Below are 21,585 nucleotides of genomic sequence, written 5' to 3' on the forward strand. Positions count from 1 at the left end.
CAATCATTCCAAGGTATTTGAGACTCCCAAAGGCTCTCACCTATTCGTGATCATGATCATGCTATTCATTTGATTCCAGGAAGTGTTCCTCCAAACATCAGGCCGTACAGATATCCATATGCCCAAAAGAGTGAAATTGAACGTATGGTTGCAGAAATGCTAGAGGCTGGTATAATTCAACCTAGTCAAAGTTCTTTCTCAGCTCCAGTAGTATTGGTGCACAAGAAGGATGGATCATGGCGTATGTGTCCGGATTATAGGGAGCTCAAAAAGCTCACTATTAAAGATAAATTTCCCATTCCTGTCAATGATGAATTATTGGATGAATAGCATGGACCAATTTACTTCACCAAATTGGATCTTCGTTCAGGTTATCATCAAATCAGAATGAAGACTGAAGGCATTCCGAAAACAGCATTTAGAACTCATGAGGGTCATTATGAATTTTTGGTCATGCCTTTTGCCCTTACCAATGCACCTTCTACATTTCAAGGTTTGATGAATTCCATTTCCAAACCCTTCCTTAGAAAATTTGTATCAGTAGTTTTGGATGATATACTAATCTACAACAATTCTTAGAAGGATCATGTTGAACATGTTGATAGGGTGCTCGAACTATTGAAGGAGAAACAATTATATGCAAAAATCTCCAAATGTTTATTTGGAGTACAAGAGGTGGAATATCTGGGTCATATTGTATCTCATGAAGGTGTTAAGGTAGACCCTAGCAAAATTAAAGCCATTAAGGAATGGAAAATCCCCACATCCATAAAGCATTTTCGAGGGTTTCTCGGGTTGACAAGGTATTATCGCAAGTTTGCTAAGAATTATGGGAGAATAACAGCACCTCTAACAACATTATTGAAGAAACATGCATTTTCATGGACTCCAGAAGCAATAAAGGCCTTTGAACATCTTAAAGAGGCAATGTGCCAAGCACCGGTCTCAACTACGCCGGACTTCACAAAACCCTTTATTGTGGAATGTGATGCTTCAGGAAATGGAATTGGTGTTGTTTTAATGCAAGATGAAAGACCCATTGCTTTCGAAAGTCGTCCAATCAAAGGAAAGAATTTACACAAAGCTATTTATGAGAAGGAAATGTTGGTAATACTACATGCACTTAAGAAATGGCGACCCTACCTAATGGGAAGACACGCCAAGGTAAAAACGGATCATGGTAGTCTTAAATACTTTTTAGAACAAATATTATCCTCTGAAGAGCAACAAAAATGCGTCACAAAGATGTTGGTTTTGACTTCGAAATCATCTACAAAAAAGGGAAGCAAAATGTTGTGGCAGATGCACTCTCAAGAAAGGATGAGGATGTGGAAGCATTATTGTGCGCCATTTCTATTATCCAACCAGATTGGATAAACGAAGCAAGGGATGAATGGAAGAATGACGAAGAAGTGTGGGCACTCATTCAAAAGATACAACAAGATCCCAATACATCTGATACATTTAGCTGGAAAAATGATTCATTATGGTACAAAGATTGCTTATACCTATGTAAGAATTCCCAACTCAAACAAAAGATTCTTATGGAATTGCACACTTCTCCCTTAGGAGGGCACTCAGGATTTTTAAAAACTAAACACGGGGTTAAGAGGGAATTTTTTTGGGATGGCCTTAAATCAGATATTCAAAAGTTTGTGGCGGAATGTTTGGTTTGCGAACAAAATAATGTTGAAACAATTAAGACCCAGGTCTATTACAACCTTTATCCATTCCAAGCCAATGTTGGGAGGAGGTTTCAATGTATTTTATCACAGGTTTACCCAAGTCCGAAGGAAAGAGTGTCATCATGATGGTAGTTGACAAACTTACCAAGTGTTCACACTTTTGTGCATTATCGCACCCAATTAAAGCCAGTACAGTTTCTACTACATTTGTGGAAAAAATTCAAAGGCTACATGGAAACCCAAAGACTATTGTAAGTGACAGAGATCCCATTTTCACCGAGAATTTTTGGACAGAATTATTTTATTGTCTCAATACTCAGTTAGCTCATAGCTCATCTTATCATCCTCAATCTAATAGGAAAACTGAGATAGTAAACAAATGTTTGGGATGATATCTTTGTTGCTTTGTATCTGATAAATAGACACAATGGGTCAAATGGTTGCCTCTGGCTGAATGGTGGTATAACACTTCCTTCCATATTGCAGCAAAAATGACCCCATTTATGGCACTTTATGGATATCATCCACCATCCATCACATCATATTTAAGAGAAAAATCTAAGGTTCAAGCAATGGAACATCACATTGAGCATCATCAACGAGTTCTCCAACTCTTAAAGGATAACCTCACATTGGCGCATAATAGAATGAAACAACAGGTAGATCAACATCGTAGCGAAAGAAATTTTGATGTAGGTGACTGGGTATTCCTACGGTTACAACCATATAAACAAATGCCCCTCAAGCAAGCTAAGAAGGATAATAAATTATCACCAAGGTATTATGGTTCCTAGAAGGTGTTGCAAAAGATTGGTACTATGGCATACAAATTGGAGCTTCATGTAGCTTCCCAAGTGCACCCAGTTTTCCATGTTTCATGTTTAAAGAAGGTTATAGGTGACAAGCTCCCAGTTCAAACAATATTGCCAAAACTTCACGAGGAAGGAAAAATCATATTGGAATTGGAAGCAGTCACAGAAACAAGAACTCGATAGCTACGAAATTGATCAATTTTGGAGCATCTCATCAAGTGGAAGAACTTATCCGTTGAAGATTCCACATGGGAGGATGAGAATTTTATGCAAAAGCATCTAGAACTACTCAAGCATTGAGGACAACGCTTTTCAGAAGGAGAGGGGCATGTTAGGTCCCTATAATACTAGTGATTCCCCCATTACTATTGTCATTGTATCCCTTATTGTTATTATTGTGCCCCTATTGTCCCCATATTGTTATTAGTGTGCCTCTTAGAAACCCACTATTGTTATTGTTGTGCCCTTATGTTATCACTGTTAGGTCGGCTTGATTATATTGTGACCCCTTAGACTCCTATATATAGAAGGGAGGTTTAGTCATTTGTATCATCCAAGAATTATTCATTTGTGTAATGTAAAGGAGGTTGCCCCCTCGAAGAGGCTTATTTCTAAGGCATTTATCTATCTTTTCTATCTTTTTGTGAGCTGGTTTCATAACAAATAGTCCTGATGGAACACACCCTGATAACCTGGGTGGGGTATGTTCCAGGAGAGACAACGATGAGAGTGTCTATGAATAATTAGTTTCGCCAGCATTGATGATGATGATGATGATGATGATGGTTAACGTCCACTCAGACCAAATTGGTCTATCGGACCTACAATTTTCTTAATTTTTACTTGTCTGGCTCCTCGTCTTTCTTGGCGAGATTGGTGTTGCAGCTTTCTTTCTTTTCTCTACGGTCTTCCAACTTCCTTTGTCTTGCATCTCCTTCATCTCGTCTGGTTCTTGGGACATTGGTGTCTTAGCTTCGTGATCTATTGTGTTCGTTCTTTTGAAAATAGTCGGAGATGAAGATTTATTTTCTGCGGTATTCAAATCCTCATAACTGTTGATTTGTTGGGGCGGGCTTTCTCCTTGCTTGTTTTGAGAGTTGCTTCCTTCTTCCTTGATTTCTTGTGACTCATTTTCTCTAGAATATTCTTCTTCTTTGATGACAGTGTAGTGTTCTTTTTGTGCTCCTTCCCACCATGTAGATCTGTGGTGGTTTTTTCTAGCAAAATTTTTCTCAGAGGCTTTTGGGCAATTTTTGGCTAGATGCCCCGTCTCAAAGCACGATCGACATCTGAAGAGGACACTTTCATAATCAAGCTTCTGGTTCCACACATAGTCTTTACTTGTTAGGTTTATTTCAGCTGGGAATCCGGCGCTGAAATCCATTTCCACGCAGATGCGTGCATAGGTGGTTCTGGCATATTCCTCTGTTTCTGGGCACCTGCAATAAAATTTCCCAATTGCATTTCCGATGGCTTTTAGCGAGGAGAGATTCCAGAGATGCAAGGGTAGGCTTGGCAATCTCACCCAAACTGGTGCTGAGGTTATCACTGCTGTAGAGGGATCGAATGATGGGTTCCATGGCTTCATGAATAGGCCTGATTTTTCCCAAAACCAAGGGCCGGAGTCTAGAATACATTGTCTGCTTTCAGGATTTTCAAAATCTACTATAAAGAAACCTCTAGCATAGGGGTAGATATTAATTTCATCAGAAATGATAGGCTTCCATACCTCCGAGATCCAATTGTGGAGTGCTATCAGCCGCGGCCAAAAACCATTGAACCGGAAAATTAGGGCACTTTCGGAGAACTTCAAAGCTTCATCGAGTGAGTCCTGGACCACTTGGATAGTGGGAGCTGGGGCTTCACTCACGATATGGGCAGGAGATTGCCCTTCAGAGGCGGGTGAGCCACCAGTTATTTTTGCGAAGCTCGGAGCCATATTTTACTTGCTCAGGAGAACCGAGACTTCTCAAGAGAGGAGAGGAGGAGCGCTGCTGGAGAGGAGTCAGGAATATATACCTGTCTCAAAATGCCGAGATCTGAGCCACCGAGACTTCTGAGATCCGCAGAAGAGGAGAGACTTCTGAGATCTGCAGAAGATAGATCCACCACCGAAGAAGAGGAGAACCGAGACTTCTGAGATCTGAGCCACCGAAGACTTCTGAGATCTGATCCGCAGAAGAGGAGAACCGAGACTTCTGAGATCTGATCCGCGGATCTGAGATCTGAGATCTGACTTCAAGATGACTGCGTAAATCTTTTTTATCTCCGCGGAACCGAGACTTCTGAGATCCGCAGAAGTCAGATCTCAGAGCGGGAGGAAATTATATGCATATGAGAGCCGCAGTCGTCGAAGAGAGCCGCAGTGTTATAAGAGAGCCGCAGTCGTCGAAGAGAGCCGCAGTGTTATAAGAGAGCCGCAGTCGTCGAAGAGAGCCGCAGTGTTATAAGAGAGCCGCAGTCGTCGAAGAATGTGGTTGTAATAAGAGAGCCGCAGTCGTCGAAGAGAGCCGCAGTGTTATAAGAGAGCCGCAGTCGTCGAACTTTAGGGCTAATATCAAAATCCGCAGTCGTCGAAGAGAGCCACAGAAGAGGAGAACCGAATGCAGGGAATATGAAAAGAGATAGAGTTGTTAGTCAAGGCCTTGCTATGTGACAATGTTCGTTGATATGATGTTATATAGATGGGTTACCAATCTGAATCTTCTTGTGAGAAACTATTCAAACTGAGAATGACCAAGTACCATTATGAATACCTCCCTAGTTAAGAGGGAGTGTTGAAAAGTGTAACTAGGTTCGGTCTTCATAATGACATGTAATTGTGATTTTATGTAAAATATGTAAAGAAGAAAAATAAAATTATTGTAATGCTTGCCTCATGGGTTTCATGAGCAAGAGATTTTATTTTTAGTTAAGGCTCCCATTGTGAGCCCTTAGGGATTTTGTCATCTAGTCATAAAAGTCTAAAGATTCATTGTCATGTATTGAAGGCATGTTACACATTGTAAAAGTCGATTTTGTTTTTGTAATTCTCCCTCTGAGACATTGTCACTAATCATCACTCAAGTCAGCGTACAATGAAAGGATAATACTAGAAAGATGATGTTGGCCTATTCCAGTAATCATGTCAGTCTAATATTCATGGAAAAACCATTATATATAACAGTGCTCGACCACATTTGGGAGATAACAATTTGGTGAAGCAAGTCTGAAATAACCAAGTGCGAAAATCATCTTAGAAGGAACCTTAACATCAACGAAGGAAGACAAAAGGGATAGCGAAGATAGTGACATCATTGTGGGACTATTTTTGAGCTAGTCTACCCTCACATGTGTGAAGATTCCAGATCTGAAGTTTGCAAAGGGAGGCTGAAGGTTGTAGTCATATAAGGGTAATCTAGATTGGGTGAATATTTCACTAAAGGAAGCCGAGTAGAAGTGAAAAGAGTCTTCCTCTAAAAGGAGACTATTCAAGGATCAAAATATAATATAGGGTTTCTGTTGTGAAGAAAAAAGTTGCAAACCTACAAGAAGAAATCAAAATTTTGAAGGAAGCCAAGAAGAGGAAGAAGAAGAGCAGCGTTGATATAAGGGTGAAGAGGAGGCTTGTGACTTGGTCTTGGAAGGGCTCTAGTGTCAAGGGTCTTTGTCATGGTCTTGGTATTCGACAATTGAAGGTTCTACAAGAATATCTTGTTTGGGTTTTCCTCTCAAAGAGTGAGAGGTTTTCGCCCTGGCTGGCAACCTATATACTATGTCTCTTGTCTCTTTATTGTTAATGAATTGGTAATTGTCTTGACGAAAATAACACAATAATAATATAATAAAGAGAAGATCATAATCAAGAAGTAAAAGGGAACTCACAAGAAATTATCAAAGTAGAGAAATCACCGATCTATTGATGCCCTAGATTTCTCAACAACATTTGCTCTATTTTCTTGTTTTTTGTCTTGATTGTTATGTCTTGTCTCTTTTATTTTCTCTTTGTTTAATAATAATGTGCATGAAAACTTCTTTGTTTGCCTAGAATAGAACCATGTGGCGAATCTTGGAAAGGGAAATTTTTATGACGAACAACACTTTGCTAGCCTATGATCGCCTTATTTGCTCGGTTTACATATATTTAAAAATCAAGGATGGATGGATAGAAAATACGATTCATTCAGGACAGAAAGCCTTTCATGGAACTACGAAGCCCATATCTATTTTAGGATATTCATTCCTAACTCAACCTTGTAATTGAATGGTGTTTTGACCTCTCAATTCAATCTAGTAGAGAAGGGAAAAGAGAAAACTTTGAACGAGCACGTCAATTTCAGATATCTTTCAAATCCCTCAAATGAGGAACAACCTCTCTTGTTGTTAGATAAGTCGAGATCCCTCTTCCACCCCAGTGCAATAAAAGACTAATAGATTCCAAATCATATTGAAAATAAAATAAGGGGTGAAAGAAGAGAAAGGATTCCTATAACGAGCAACTGCGTTGGGGTACTTAATAGGCTCGCTGGCAGCGAAGTAATGCTTGTGATTCCTTGAAGTGACTTCGTCAGGGTACTAAACAAGCTTATTGCTAATAGAGCAATACCATGGAAAAATCTTAACTTTGGACATCAAAAGCTCAACATATTCATTATCATTCTTGCCTATCGAAATAATTTGATATGAAAAGTCTTCTAAATGTGTTTAAAGTCAAGAAAGGGATAGGAGAGACTATATATTTTATCGAGTTAAGTGGTGAAACTGGGGTGATCTACATGGATAATCAATACTTGCTGAAAGACTAAGACCTCATACTTAAAGCTAGACCTAGATAGAGAAGCTAGAGTTCTTATAGTGAATCACCAAGTACTTTCGCTATGAGAAACACCCTCCAACATTTCACTCACATCAAAATTTTGGAGCCTCCTTATGGTCATGCCATCTTTCATTTCAAGCCATTAAGGTCATGCTTGGTCATGTTGCTCGTGTTCATGTCCCCCCTTTAAGGATTCTAAGTGTCGAAGCGACTTGATTTTACATGCTTATCTTATGATGCCTGCGTAACGAACTTCTTCTAAGCAAGCGTAACAGTCAATGTGTATCCTTAGAAGTCAATCATTACGCAGTCCTTGATGACAGTGATTGCGCAGTGCCTAATGACAGTGACTGCGTAGTGCCTAATGACAGTGAATGTGTAGTGCCTGATGACAGTGATTGCGTAGTGCCTAATGATAGTGACTGAAAAGTGCTTAATGACAGTGATTGTGCAGTCTCTAGAGATTGTGACTAGGCAATCATTGATGACAATGCTTGCATAATCCTTGTAGACAGTGGTTGTGCAATCCATGATGCCAGTGCTTGTGTAGTTCCTAAATACAGAGACTGCACAATCCTTATGGACAGTGATAGTGTAAGGGTGTCCTCTACAGATAATGTTTAAACACTCTTTGTTGACAATGAGAGTGTACTTCTTCAAGTCAACCAATTCACTCTTGCCTCCTAGTTTCCTAACATGCACTAAGTGCACTCACCAATCTTGACCCTAATTGCATGTCTGCTCTCCCTATATAAATAGTCCAGTCCAAAGCTCATATTTATATTCATCTTTCTCTTTTGAGCTCTGTGCACTGTTGGAATATAAGGAGCATTCTCTCACTCATGGTTGCAAATGGTCCATCTTCTTAGTGAGTTTCTCAACTGTCGCTTTTGCTTTCTTTTGCTCTTACATGCGTCGTTTTTTCTTGCTTTATCTTTTGCAAGTGTCACTTTTTCCTTCTATCATTATTACACATGTCTCTTGTGTTTTCTTTGTGTTTTCATGTGTCACTTTCGCTTGTTTTCACACATTTTAAAGAGCGCCATGGCACACCTTCTAGAGGCATCTCCATCACACCCTCTTGCACTAGTTGATGTTATTTATCATTAGAAAATGTGTTGGGCACATTCTTATGGCACAACGTACCTTTTGGTTGCAATCAACACTTGTGTCGTAATTAAGGTACATCTTAAGTGTCGCACTTGGAGATAAGTGTTGCTTTATTATCATTTTCCTATATGCATGTTGGTTTTGGGTATCATATATCTTCTTTCTATGTGCATGGGTGTATATACATGTGTGATCATGTTCAAGATCTGTTACATGCTTTATTCTCTTGTCTCATTGATCTCACACTTAGTCAATTTGAAGTTCATACATATCCCCACATCATGTGCAACACATGAGCACATTTAACTTCTAGCTAAGTGATGATCACACAGCACATTCCTAATCTGTATTCATGAAGTCCTTATCTCTTGGAACTGTGCACCGTGCAATCCTAGAGGACAACCTCCTTTAACTTGGCATTGAGCAAACTCAGAGCATATACCATCCACATTGCTACCCACTATGTAGTCCATGATCAATCTTGCCTTCATTGTTCATTGTGCAGTCTTAGTAGATAGTAAGGTCATTCTTAAGCCCTTGAATCCCTCACCTGTGCAATACCTAGAACGTCCTCCTCAATCACTACACATTGTGCAATCACAGTGCTCAAGCCCATAATTATTGTCTCATGAACTTTCCCACTGCACAATCCTTGATCAACCCTACCTTATATTATGCATTGCGCAATCTCAGTGGACAGTGGGGTCATCTTTGGACCCTTGCAGTTGTCAACTGTTCAATTCTTAGAACCTCCTCCTCAGAAACTACGTAGTCACAATGCCCAAGATTATTATCCTTGCCTCTCGGACTTGACCAATGCATAATCCATGGCTTGCCTCTTCCTTTCCACTGTGCATTGTGTTATACTCCTATACCAATAGGTGTCATATTTCATGATTGACTTGATGAGCTCTGTAATATGTTCATCCCTTTCCTTGTTGCAAAGGTTTTCCATATTATCAAAAAAAAAAAATGTAAAAAATGTAAAGAGGGTATGCCCTAAAAGAAAAATAAAAGGGTAAAAAGAATAATATGGTCAAAAAAGTGAAAGACATGAACCCCAAATAAAGGAAGACCAAGAAAGTGTGCAAGTCCAAAATGCCACTACCTTTTTCTATAAATAAAGTATTGTGTGCATCTTGTTAATTTATGCCTCAATTGATGAATGGCCAAACAGCTTAATCTTGGCTAGTTCATATTTGAATTTCCAGTTTTAGAGATAGAGAATGAAATCTGGCCAAACTGTTTAATCTTGGCAGATAAGTAGATAGGTAGAGAAGCAAAGGAGCTCAACAATTAAATCTGAACCCTTGGATGTAATAAGTGCAGACTTAGGTAGGCTTACTATGCAAAGAAAAGAAAAGTTGATGAGGGTTTGCTAGTCTAAGTGCACCCAAGTAAAGAAGGAAAAAATGCTAGGCTAAAGTAGGCAGGGTAGGTAGATGGTGTTGCAGAATGACATTTGTGATGGATAATGTTTCTAAAAAGTGTTAACTTTCACTTCTATCACAAGTGCAAGGCAGACATTATACTTGATGCAGCTCAGGCGAGGCAAGGTTGAATAACTAACTCCCCTTCATACTTCTCCCTAAAAAATTTACTAATTTCCCCCCTGAAATATTAAGAATTTGTTCTTAATACCACTAAAAAGCCACTCCTTCCATTTCATCAATTGCCCAAGTAAATTCCTATTTTACTTAGGAAAATGGCCATATTTCTTGTATAAACCCCTTTTTCTTTTAGCCTAAGTTTTAATGTAAAATACCTAACTATATACTTACCACTTTCATTTCAAATTTCATATTAACCATTAACTTTTATTATATAAATCCCATGTAAAAACATTACCCTATCTCGTATTGTATAAATATATTAAAAACCCTGAATAAATACATATCCCCTCCCTGGTCGAAATACGACCATATCACTGTTTAAAAGGGATTAACGGATTTATTATGAATGTGTTAATAACCTTCCCGCGCGCAATAATGGAGTTAATTAACCATTTGGGTTAATTAACAACCAAACCTGACCAATAAAACTGCGCCCGAAAACCATCAAGACATTGGTTTATTGCGTCGGCCCTGCAAAGTTAACCTCCCGCCATCTCCATGCATCGTCAGCCATCCGATTATCGCCTGTCCATCCAATGGTCAATGATCATTTCGCAACCCACCTTTTGACCGCCTTTTAACGCGCGATCGACCGGCAGTTTTACCCCCGTACCTCTGCCACGCGTCGCCCATCCAGGGTGTTCGCTTCCTCCCCGTTCGAAACCACTCAGCCCCAAAGGCGGTGCGGGAAAAACTGCTTACCACCCCCCACTGATGTCATCTGCTGACGTCCTCCGTCCTTTTGCTGACGTCATTCGCCACGTCATCTGCCCCCGTACGCCCGCTTACGTCATCCACCCCTCAAATCAAAAAAATCCCGCCAAAACTTCATTTTGTCAAATAAAAGGGTAAAAATATCATTTTTGCTATATTCTTCTGCATATCGCGCTCTAGGCATAAAATCGACCGAGTCTGCTGATCTAGTTTTCAACTATCACCTGACCAGAAAAGACTCCAGCAACGAGCTCCACAGCTTACCATTCGACCTGTAGTGAACGTTCCTCCTCTTTAACACCGGTGCCATTTGAAACTTTTCAAAAATCAGGAGTTGGTGCATCAATTACCGTGGCTTCTTAGCAAATCTCCACAGGACTCAACATACCAGCGACAATGAGATCCATAGCTGCGTTGTTGCCATGGGTAAAAGGAGAATTTTGGGAAATTAACCGCAGGAAGGTAAACATGATGGACAACGATGAGCAGGAGTCAAAGCACAGTTAAAGAGTATCAGATCAACATTAAAGTGTATCATATCAACATTAAAGGGTGTCAGGGCAGAGTTAAAGGGTAGCAGGTCAGAATTAAAGAGCACAGTTAAGACAGGCAGCCGGCGCAGAGTTAATATAGAAGACAGCTGCCTGCCGAATTAAAGAGCCTGCCTCCAACACAAACATCAGTTCATCTTTTTTCTAACTGTTTCTATTTTTTTTATTAGTCATCCTAGATATTATCTCACAGCTATTATGAGATATTTGTTTTGTAATTTTTAGCATAAATACCCCCTCCATTGGAGTTGTGGAGGGTGGATTTCCTAGATTTTGCTGTAATACTGTTTTTGGAATAAAAAGCTGTTGGAATCAAACTGTTGTATGGCTTACTGAATGAAGAATTGAAGCAGAGGACTTGTCACAGATTTCTTGAATCAACCACTGGATCAATAAGTCTTCTATATCTTGTGTTTTAAAGTTTTCTGGTTTATTATATCATCTATGTCTCATAATCTGAATGATAAAGAAAAGGTTAATTTCAGAATATGCTTGATTGCACTCTGTTTGCAGTCTTTATTATTCTTTGTGTTTTCTTCAGAATTAGGATAAACAATGAACTCTTAATTGCTCCTGTTTCCTTATTCTTTCATGTTGATTATTTGCTAAAGAATACTTAACTGCTCCTTATCAGTAATCATCCATTTTCCCTCTTTCAATAGGTTGAAGGATTCTTAACTGCCCCTCACCCAATTTGAAGCCCATTCCATATGTTTCCAGTCTTCGTTTGTTACCTATTTAACTACCTTGCTCTGTGAAACCATCCTCTGTTAAGAAACCAAATCCAGAAAGCCATCTTCTTTGACTCCATTAGCCCAATGGACTCAACTACTCTGTTTTACTTCTCTTTTCTATTGAATCTCGCCACCAAAACTCAAACAAAACCCTTGAACTTCATAAGTAGCCTAATACCTTTAAAAACAAAGCTAAATCATAAAGAGAGAGCCCTCTCTAGATACAGATTGGCTAGATTCTGTATCTAAAAGATTGGTCTGTGGTTACCTCGGCATCCTTCCCTTTCTTACAACTTTGGGGAAAACCTGTGTGATAACACATTGCACCATCATAGTGTCCAAACCTTCACTCCTTACCTCTACACACTGTGCCCAAGAAGGCCTCTCCCTCAATCCTTGCGCCCTGTCCCATCACAATCAACATTTGCACAAGATATAATAAGTGATTTTGGGACTAATGTTGTCTTGTCATGAGTGAAGTTCATTTGCAGGTGTTATCATCTTATCATGACAGGATGATGCTCAAGGAGATCATTAAGAAGAGGTTAAAACAAGGACACTTGTGAGGATAAGACACAAAGGTGCTATCATGTAGGAGTAAAGGAATCTTAGACTACGATAGAGAGATGGCAACTCATGTTGACTTATAAGGTTCCAACACTTATCGAAACCCTTTGGAGGGTGAAGATGATGTACAAGCTAGATCTATAATGAAGGATTGAAGACATAGCAATAAAGAGGAGAACTTGGCATTAATACATTACAATGAAGTCTCATGTCACAGTCACCAAATAGTGGCTTCTCAAAGTGTCATCGCAAAAGTCTTATGTTGTCCATGTATTTTGCCACAATTTGTGGAATGTAATTTTGTATTTCCAAAATGACAAAAACTGTAAAATGTGTGGAAGCCCAAGGGTCACACATGGAATGTGGAAAGTCACCAAGAAGTCCTAGAGTCAGGTAGGAGCTCAAAGGTCACATAGAATCTCAAAATTCGTATAGAATCTCAAGAGTCATGAGGAAGGCCAAGAGTCACAAGGGAGGTGGAGAGTCACCTCATTTGTTGTAAATACACCCTCATAGGTCAAGAAAATGACTTTTCACTTTGGATTCTCTAACATAGCATAAGAGAGAAGATCATCCTTTGGAGGAGCAAGTGATGACTTAATGTTCCACTATTAGGGCTAGTGTTACATCATTGTAATTGTGCACATGGAACTTTCACTTAATATTTGAAGCTCTTAAAGCCATTGCACTTTTATGCATGTATCGTGGTTATTGTAAGGCTATTATTTTAATGTTTGCAGTATATGTTTGTGTTCTTACATACTTAAGAAAATGAACTATTTTGTTGGCTTTAGTATATATATCTTGTTGAATGTGTGTTGTTAGCTGCTTTTATGATCGTTGTTACCTTGTGAACTATTTTACAGGTCAACTAACGATTCTTTCTATGCTCCTGTGTATTTACTAGAATAGTACTATTACTTTTCTCTTAAAGATCCGCTCTTTCTACTTTGTTCGTGGAAGAACCTTATATACATTGCAATTGTATGCTCCACAGTGTTAACTTACTTTCTTATCTCAAAGTTTGTGTATAATCTCTTATGTTGATAATTGCATCCAAGGCAAATCTCTAAGAATGATAGTGCTCAGGTTGAATGATCGGATGGGGCTCCTATCCCAAACAGTGTGAGGTCTAATTGTGACTTCATATCGGGGATACCCCCTACTATTAGTAGTATCCAACACCGTTAACAATAGCACAAACCATAATCGCTAGTGCCACGCAAATATCTGAAAACCCTCTTTTTATTTTCTAATGTTCCTTCTCTAGTTTTGACATAAAACTAATCAATACTCCCACTGCATGTGCAATGTTTGGTCTTGTACAGAGCATTGCATACATCAAACTACCAACTACACTTGCATATGGAACACGAGATATGTCCTCTTCATGTTCTTATATCTTGGGACATTGTTCTCCAAGTAACTTTACATCTACAAGAATAGGAACTTTCACCGGTTTACTATCCTGCACATTAAACCTCTGCAATATTGTCTCGACATACTTCCTTTGGTTTATCTGGAGCTTCCTCTTTGCTCAATCTCACTTAATTTCCATGCCCAATATGAAGTTTGCAACACCAAGATCCTTCATGTCAAATTTATTGGACAATTGGGTCTTCACATCTTGGATAATTTCTCTATCATTTCTTCTCAACAACATATCATCCACATACAAGACCAAATAAATAACATGATCACCAAGTAATTTATCATACACACAGTGATTTGTTTTGCTCCTTGTGAAGCTAAGTCCCTGCACATATGTATCAAATTTTTTATACCACACCCTTTGTGATTGATTTAACCCATGTAGAGACTTCTTTAACCTACACACTAGTTCTTTCTTACCCTTCACTACAAAACCTTCCGATTGCTTCATGTTGATCTCTTCTTCTAGATCCACATGTAGAAACGTTGCCTTGACATCCATCTTTTCTACCTCAAAATAAAAAGCAACAACAACAACAACAAAAAAGTAACCTAGTAGAAGCTAACTTGTCCATAGGAGAAAAAATATCACCAAAATCAATTATGGGCACATGAGAATAACCTTTCGCAACTGATCGAGCTTTGTATTTCTCCACTTTGCCTTTTACATTCATCTTCTTCTTAAGCACACATTTGTTGCTAATGGGTTTCCTTCTAGCCGACAACTCTACTAGATCTCAAGCCTCATTTTTGTCCAAAGTTGCAATTTCTTCAACCATGGCCTTCGTCCAGAGTTTGCCATCCTCTAAATCCACTACATCCCTTACATTTATGGGATTATCATTAGTAACAAATAGAGAAAAAATTGGACTGAAATCAAATGTACTATGTCTCTTTAGATGCCTTCTTTCTCGAATCGATCTCCTCAAAACTAGAGTGTGTGGTTCTTCCTCTTCTAATTCCTATTCTCCTACAGAGTATGATTCTTCCTCCTTAAGTTCAAACTCTATCTTGTTTCGTAGCAAACTTGCTACACATTTGCTGCACAACTGGACAGTTAGCGATTTTCCCTTGCAAATTCAAAATTTTGACTTCTAGAAGAAGTTTTGGTTAAATGAATAGGCGTCTAATAGCCTTAAGTTATGTAGTTCAAGTTTGTTAAGTAAATATTCCATTTGGTTTATGTTTTAAGTATGGATTGGTGACTAGAAAAAATGTCCCTATTTTTTAGCAAGTTGAGTAAGAATTAAATGTATCTAACTTAGTTTTGACTTCTATGAAGGGATTTTGACCACCTAGAGTGGTAATTCGAACTCCATATTGTATATAATGATGTAAAAAAATAATGAGGGGTTCTTGTTAGTGTAGAAAGGAAGCCAGTCTACATTTTTTTTTTAAATTGTATCGTTTTACCAAGTGAATAGAAGAAGGCAGGTGCAATTTTGACAGATATAATTGTGTCAGTACTTATTGGTATGTGTGTTTCTTTATGATCTATTTATGTGTTTCCTTTTGATCTATTTATAATATATATTTTCATGGTGTAAACATTCTTCATGCTCAGATTGAAGGGAAATATTTCAAAATTCACTTAGTGCTCTGATTTAAATCAGCAGATCATATGTGTTATCTATTTCATTTATGGAAATATGAACTCATCAGTGTTTTAATACTCAATTTGTCCTCTTTCCTCATGCTCCACTCACCCATTCACTGCAACGAAATTTGATTTGATATCAATAAGTCTTCCTATCTTGCCTCTGTTTGAATTTCATCATATCCCCTATGCACTTGGATCTAAAACAATGATCTGATCTGGAGTAGCTTTACTTTCCTACACTTGCATTTAGACACGAGACCTAAAACTACCCTTTGATCATCATATCTAGCCTAAGATCTAGAAACTTCCAGTCATTTAGTTGATTGAGAGAAGAACATAGCGAGAGAGCGCTCTCCCAGGCTATTAGGGTTAGATTCTAGCCTAAAAGTGGTAAGTGGTTACCTCTGGATTTCTCTTTTCAACCTAGAGAAATTTACAGAGTGATAACACATACCATGGTTTAAAACATAAGATAAACAATATCAGCAAAAAAATACTCACTAAAATAAAATCTTTGTGGATGCACTTGAAAAATATTTTTTAGAGAGAAACTAAGAGGAAAGTGATTTCTAAAATAGGATATCAAGAGGAGGAGCTCAAATCATTATAAGAGAACAATTAGAAGAGATGGAATCAACAATATGGAAATCTAACTCATGTAGATTTCATATTTGTTTCCTCTACGAAATCTTGTTGCCTTTCTTTATAAAAAAAATGTTTATTTCACGTTTTAATCAAATCAAATAAGAAGATAAAAAGGCCAAAAATTAGGAAATAAAACAGGGCTTAATTGTTCCCAAACTCTACATTGATGCCCTTCTTCCAACGATTTTCCTTTCCTTGATGTAGAAGCTTACGATTTTGCTTTTTGATATCCTCATACTTTTCGTTTTACCTTCAATGTGTTAGCAAGTAAATTTTAAGTGTTTTAGTGATTTCAACAATCGTGTTATAATTACAAGGATCAAGTAATATCTACCATTTTTATTCATAACTATGTCATGCCATGTTTTAAATAAAAATTGGTTTCCAATTTTCAAGGTTGCATGAATGGATCGTCTCATGCACTTGTTTCCAAGACTAGAGCAACTTTGGAGAGTGTGACCATGAGCATGTTCATTGTCCTATAGATGTGGTCAAAAGTGATCTGAGAAAGAATAGGAATGTTTTATATGAATTTTTGATGAAGAGGCAGAAGTGTGAAATTTGTATCTAGAGCATTAAATTTGATTAAATTTATATCACTGGAGAGACCTTGATGAGTAGAAAACCATGGTGGCCAAAAAGTGGTTTGAGACCGTTAAATAAAGAGGAATTTTATATTTCCATTTCTTAAAGTAGCCTAAAGGGTTGAGCCTAAAATAGAAAAATGAAACCTCAACAAACAAACAAATTATGAATCAAGTCTTGTTTATTGTCTTTCATTATCTGAAATTCTTTTTGGATATAGAAGTTTTAATTTTTAATAATTGGGATGTCTTACAATTTCATTCTATCATCTTCTTGAAATACAATACCTACACATGCTTATATGATTAAATATTTCAATGCCATTGTACTCTTAGACTACGTGTAATAACCATTGCCTTGCATGTTAAAAAAAAAGCACCAAATAATAACAACATAATTAAGCACACATGAGCTTCTTATCATCAAAGGTGCACAGTTCACTTGTTTTATAGGTTCTTTGCAAGGTTCTAAAATGATACATTTTGTTATGAATCTGGAAGTGTTTAGTGTTGGTTTGTTATGGATGATATCTTACTACGGTTTTGTTTTGCCTGTGGCCCATGGATATATTAAGGTATCAACTTCTTGGTCTTCTATTTTGTCCCCAGTTGCTGTAGCACCTCAGTCTTCATATATGTTTATAGGTAGAATTAGTGCCTAGTGTGTCCTACGTGGTTGGAGGCATGATCTCCCAGGTTATTCATTTGGCATGATGATAGATACATGTAGTCGATGTAAGCCTTTTTTTTATATTAATAGAAAACTTTTGTATTAACTTACCAAAAAAATATAGTTTCATCCATCTAAAATGGAAGCCCCATTATGTTTTACTTTTGTCAGGCATTTAATGTTAGATGATCCAAAAATAATTTATTATCATAGGTTATAAAATTGAAATAAAATAATTATTAATTTAAGAAATTAAATTAATAATTATTATTCTAGAATGATTAATTATTTAATGGAGATAATTAGAATTAGTATATTTTTGTAACAAGATATGACTCTCCAAATGTGTCGTATCTTAGGCTCTATTTTAGGAGATTAGTTAGCTAGTTGGTTTGAATAGCATTTAATGTAAATGGACACTTGTTATTTAATAAGTGATCCATAATTAGAGGTAGTTAGGACATGGAGCTTATAAATAGCTCATTGCAAGAGTGTTTGGTTGTTCGGGTGTAAACTCTTGCAAAATCAATTATGTAATTTTTTTTTTCTGATTAATAAAATTACGTGTCTGAGGACACTTCTGCCATTATTGTGGTATCAGAGCTCCAGTAATGCTGCAGTGGATGTGAAGAGGAGATTCCAGCCCTACAAGTTTGTGCAAAACTCCATTGAATTGCTCAGCAATTGGTATGAAATTTGTCAAAATTTTGTTCAAAAGAGAAAAATTTTATTGATTTTAGATTTTTCAAATCTGAAAATCAAATTTTTTTTTTGAGGCTATTGAAAACCAATTCAAATTTGTAAGTTGAATGTAGGAGGGCGCAGAGCTATGTTTTAAACCTCTGTTGGAATTCAATTGAAAATTGTTATGTTTCAAATAGCATTGATATAGTTTGAACAGCGTGATAGAGGAATTCTCTGACGGATGGAACTTTGAATAAAGAATTCACTCAAAGCAGTTTAATTGCAATACCACGGTGATGGCCGTCCAGACTTATCAATTGCGACAGCGTGTGAAGCGAAAGCTGGAAAGTGATTTCGAACAGCGTCCCTGTACTCTTTGATATATTTCTCAGCCCTCTTGAATATGAGTTTACGGTTTTGTTTTTTTTTTTTTTAATTTGGCACTTCATTTCTTTCCAACTGAAACCCAAATTTTGAAGGTGGGTCTGCGCGTCTGATCAGGACCGAAGGAAACATGCTTTCAAGAAAAGAAGTTTCGGCCATTTGTAACTGATTCTCAGATTCAGATGAAAACCACGAAAATTCGAAGACTCCGGCAGCTTCACCATGTGTTCAGATAAACCAGAATTTCATACATGATCGACAGATGCATGAACATTACTGTTACTGGCCAAATTCGATGTGCCCGCTCCGTCTACTTCCCGGGGAATCTAACCCTCACGCCATATGATCCCAGAGGAGCCCTGCCTTCTGAACGTGATCGAAAACACACTGCAGTGGTTTTTTAATTTAATTCGACATGCCATGCGGAATTAATTTGCCATTATTGTTTGGCATAGCCAATATAAAGGAGTCGAAGAAGGTTTGGTGTTAAGGATTGCAAGGGATACCTACTCGCTTATTCATTGTTCGGATAGCTGCAACTGTGGTTCGACACTAGAACGGCAGCTAGAGGCAAGTCGTCTGTTTTATGCCGGGAAGTATTGAAAAGTTCGGCCTTGAACGACTCTCTGAAGTTGCGGATCCATCACTTGGTGAGGATCAGAGGTGATTGTCCTCGTCTAATCTTTTTGCTAATCCGAGCCTCTATCGATTCATCTTAGGTTTTGTAATTTGCCATATTTGGAAGGTATATTTTACTTGAGTAATAAGTGATTTTTTATAAAAGCTTTGTAATAGAGTGATAAGTGAGCTTTTAAAAGTATTTTTTAAAAAGCCTTGTAATGGAGTAATAAGGGTGATGTTTTGAAATTTTTTGTTGTTTTGGAGTAATAAGGAGTTTTATTTGTAAATTGGAGAGATAAGGTGTGTTGGGTAATTTGTTTTTAAGAAGTTTTTTTGGGATCATCACATTGTAAGGGGGTAATTTCTTTTTTACCATATTGTGCAAAAGCACCATTGTAAAAAGTCAAATTTTGAAAAGTTGCCTTGTAAAAATTTGAGAAATTGACTAGAGCCAAGTGCAAAGCTCAGTCAATTTTCTCATGTTTTGACGACTGTTCGAGGGTCAAGGCCAAGCCCCGATAGATCGTGTTTTATTTGCGTCGTGTGTTGCTATTGTGTTGCGCATCTTGAGTTTTTTGGAGCTTGATTCGTGGTGTGAAGTCTTAACGCTACAATGTCTAAGTTGATTAATTTGTTTTCTGATTCCGACAAACTAGAAGGCACCAAATCTTATAAAACATGGCATCGTCTCATCGAAAGCACACTCATTTACAATGAATTATGGCAGGGAATATGTGATGGAGATGTTAAGCCAAATAAACCCACAGATGCAGCTGCACTAGCAAAATGGGAAATCAAGAATGCTAAAGCCTTAGCTCTTATTAAATCTTCTGTGAATGATGAAATGTATGTCCATATAGAAAATGCTATAGATGCATGGACTGCTTTGAAAACTTTTAAAGACCTCTTTGATACTCAGCCTGAATCAAAGAAAGTCGATCTACAATTAAAATTGTTGCAGCAAAGATTAACTGAAGGCGGTGATGTTCTTGAATATCTCTCAAGACTTAAGAATATCAGGCAAGAAATTATTAATGTTGGTTTTCCCGCAATTGATGATAGCTTTATGGTCACAATTGTAATTGCTGGGCTTCCTTCTTCCTATACGCATTTTTTAGAGACTCTACAAGTAACTGGGAAATTAGAGAAACTAAAGTTTGATGAGCTTTGTGAAATGTTGAGTCAACATGATAAAACTTTTGGGAAGAAGAAGAAAGTTGGTGAAGATGTTTTTCTCACAGAGGCCAGCACTAGTAAGTCATCAGCAGATAGTTCTCGAGGAAGAGGCAGATGGAATCAGAATCAAGCAGCACATAATCGAGGTCGAAGCCAAAGCAGAGGCAACAATTTTAACAGAGGAGGAAGAAATAATTTTCAAGGTAGAGGAAACAACCAAGGAAGAGGCAATTTTCAAGGACAAGGATATAATAATCAAGGTAGAGGACAATCTCAAAATAGAGGTCAAAGCAGAGGCAGAGGACAATCTTCAGGAAGAGGAAGAGACTTAAGTCAAATTGTGTGTCGAAGATGTAACAAAGTTGGCCATTATGCTGAAGATTGTCGAACATCACTTAATAAAATTTCCAAGTTTCAGCAGCATTCAGCACAATTTGCAAATGATCAAGATGAAGATAACTCAGAATATGTTTTTACTTCCTCACCAGCATCACAAATTTCATCCCATCTTAGAAGTGACTATGAAGATGCCTGGATCTTGGATTCCGGGGCAACTCAGCACATGACTTGTCGACGTGATTTTTTCTGGAATTTTCAAGATTGCCAACTTAATTCCATTTTTCTTGCTGATGATACAAAACATACTCCTTATGGAAAAGGAGTAGTAAAAGTTTTTCTCCCTGGTATTGGAGAAAAAATGATTTCCAATGTATGGTATGTACCCAGTTTCAAGAAAAATTTGCTCTCTTTAGTCACGATTCGACAAGCAGGACATCAGGTGATTATGGAAGATGGTTTAGTGAAGATTAATTCAGTGAAACAGAACTTGAAAACAGTTATGACAGGTTATGAAGATGGAAAACTGTTACGGATGAAAGGGACAGTTATTCCAAGGCATTCTGATTTTGCAGGGGCAGTGACTACAGGTATTTCACCTATAAGACTATGGCATGTAAGATATGGACATTTGAATTTTGAGAGTCTTTCTCAATTGCAGAAACAAGGAATGGTTAAAGGACTTCCCACATTCAAAAGAGAAAATGCAAAATGTGAAGCTTGCATTTATGGCAAACAAAATCGAGAAAGTTTTCCAATAAGTTCATGGCGTGCAAACAGGCGGCTACAACTAGTTCACAGTGATGTTTGTGGTCCACTACAAACTTCATTTGGTGGTTGCAAATATTTCTTATTATTCATTGATGATTTCAG

This window comes from Pinus tabuliformis, chromosome 1_2, assembly GCF_031772625.1.
Source record: "Pinus tabuliformis cultivar Carrire ecotype Pingquan chromosome 1_2, CPIR1, whole genome shotgun sequence".
Classification (NCBI taxonomy): Eukaryota; Viridiplantae; Streptophyta; class Pinopsida; order Pinales; family Pinaceae; genus Pinus; species Pinus tabuliformis.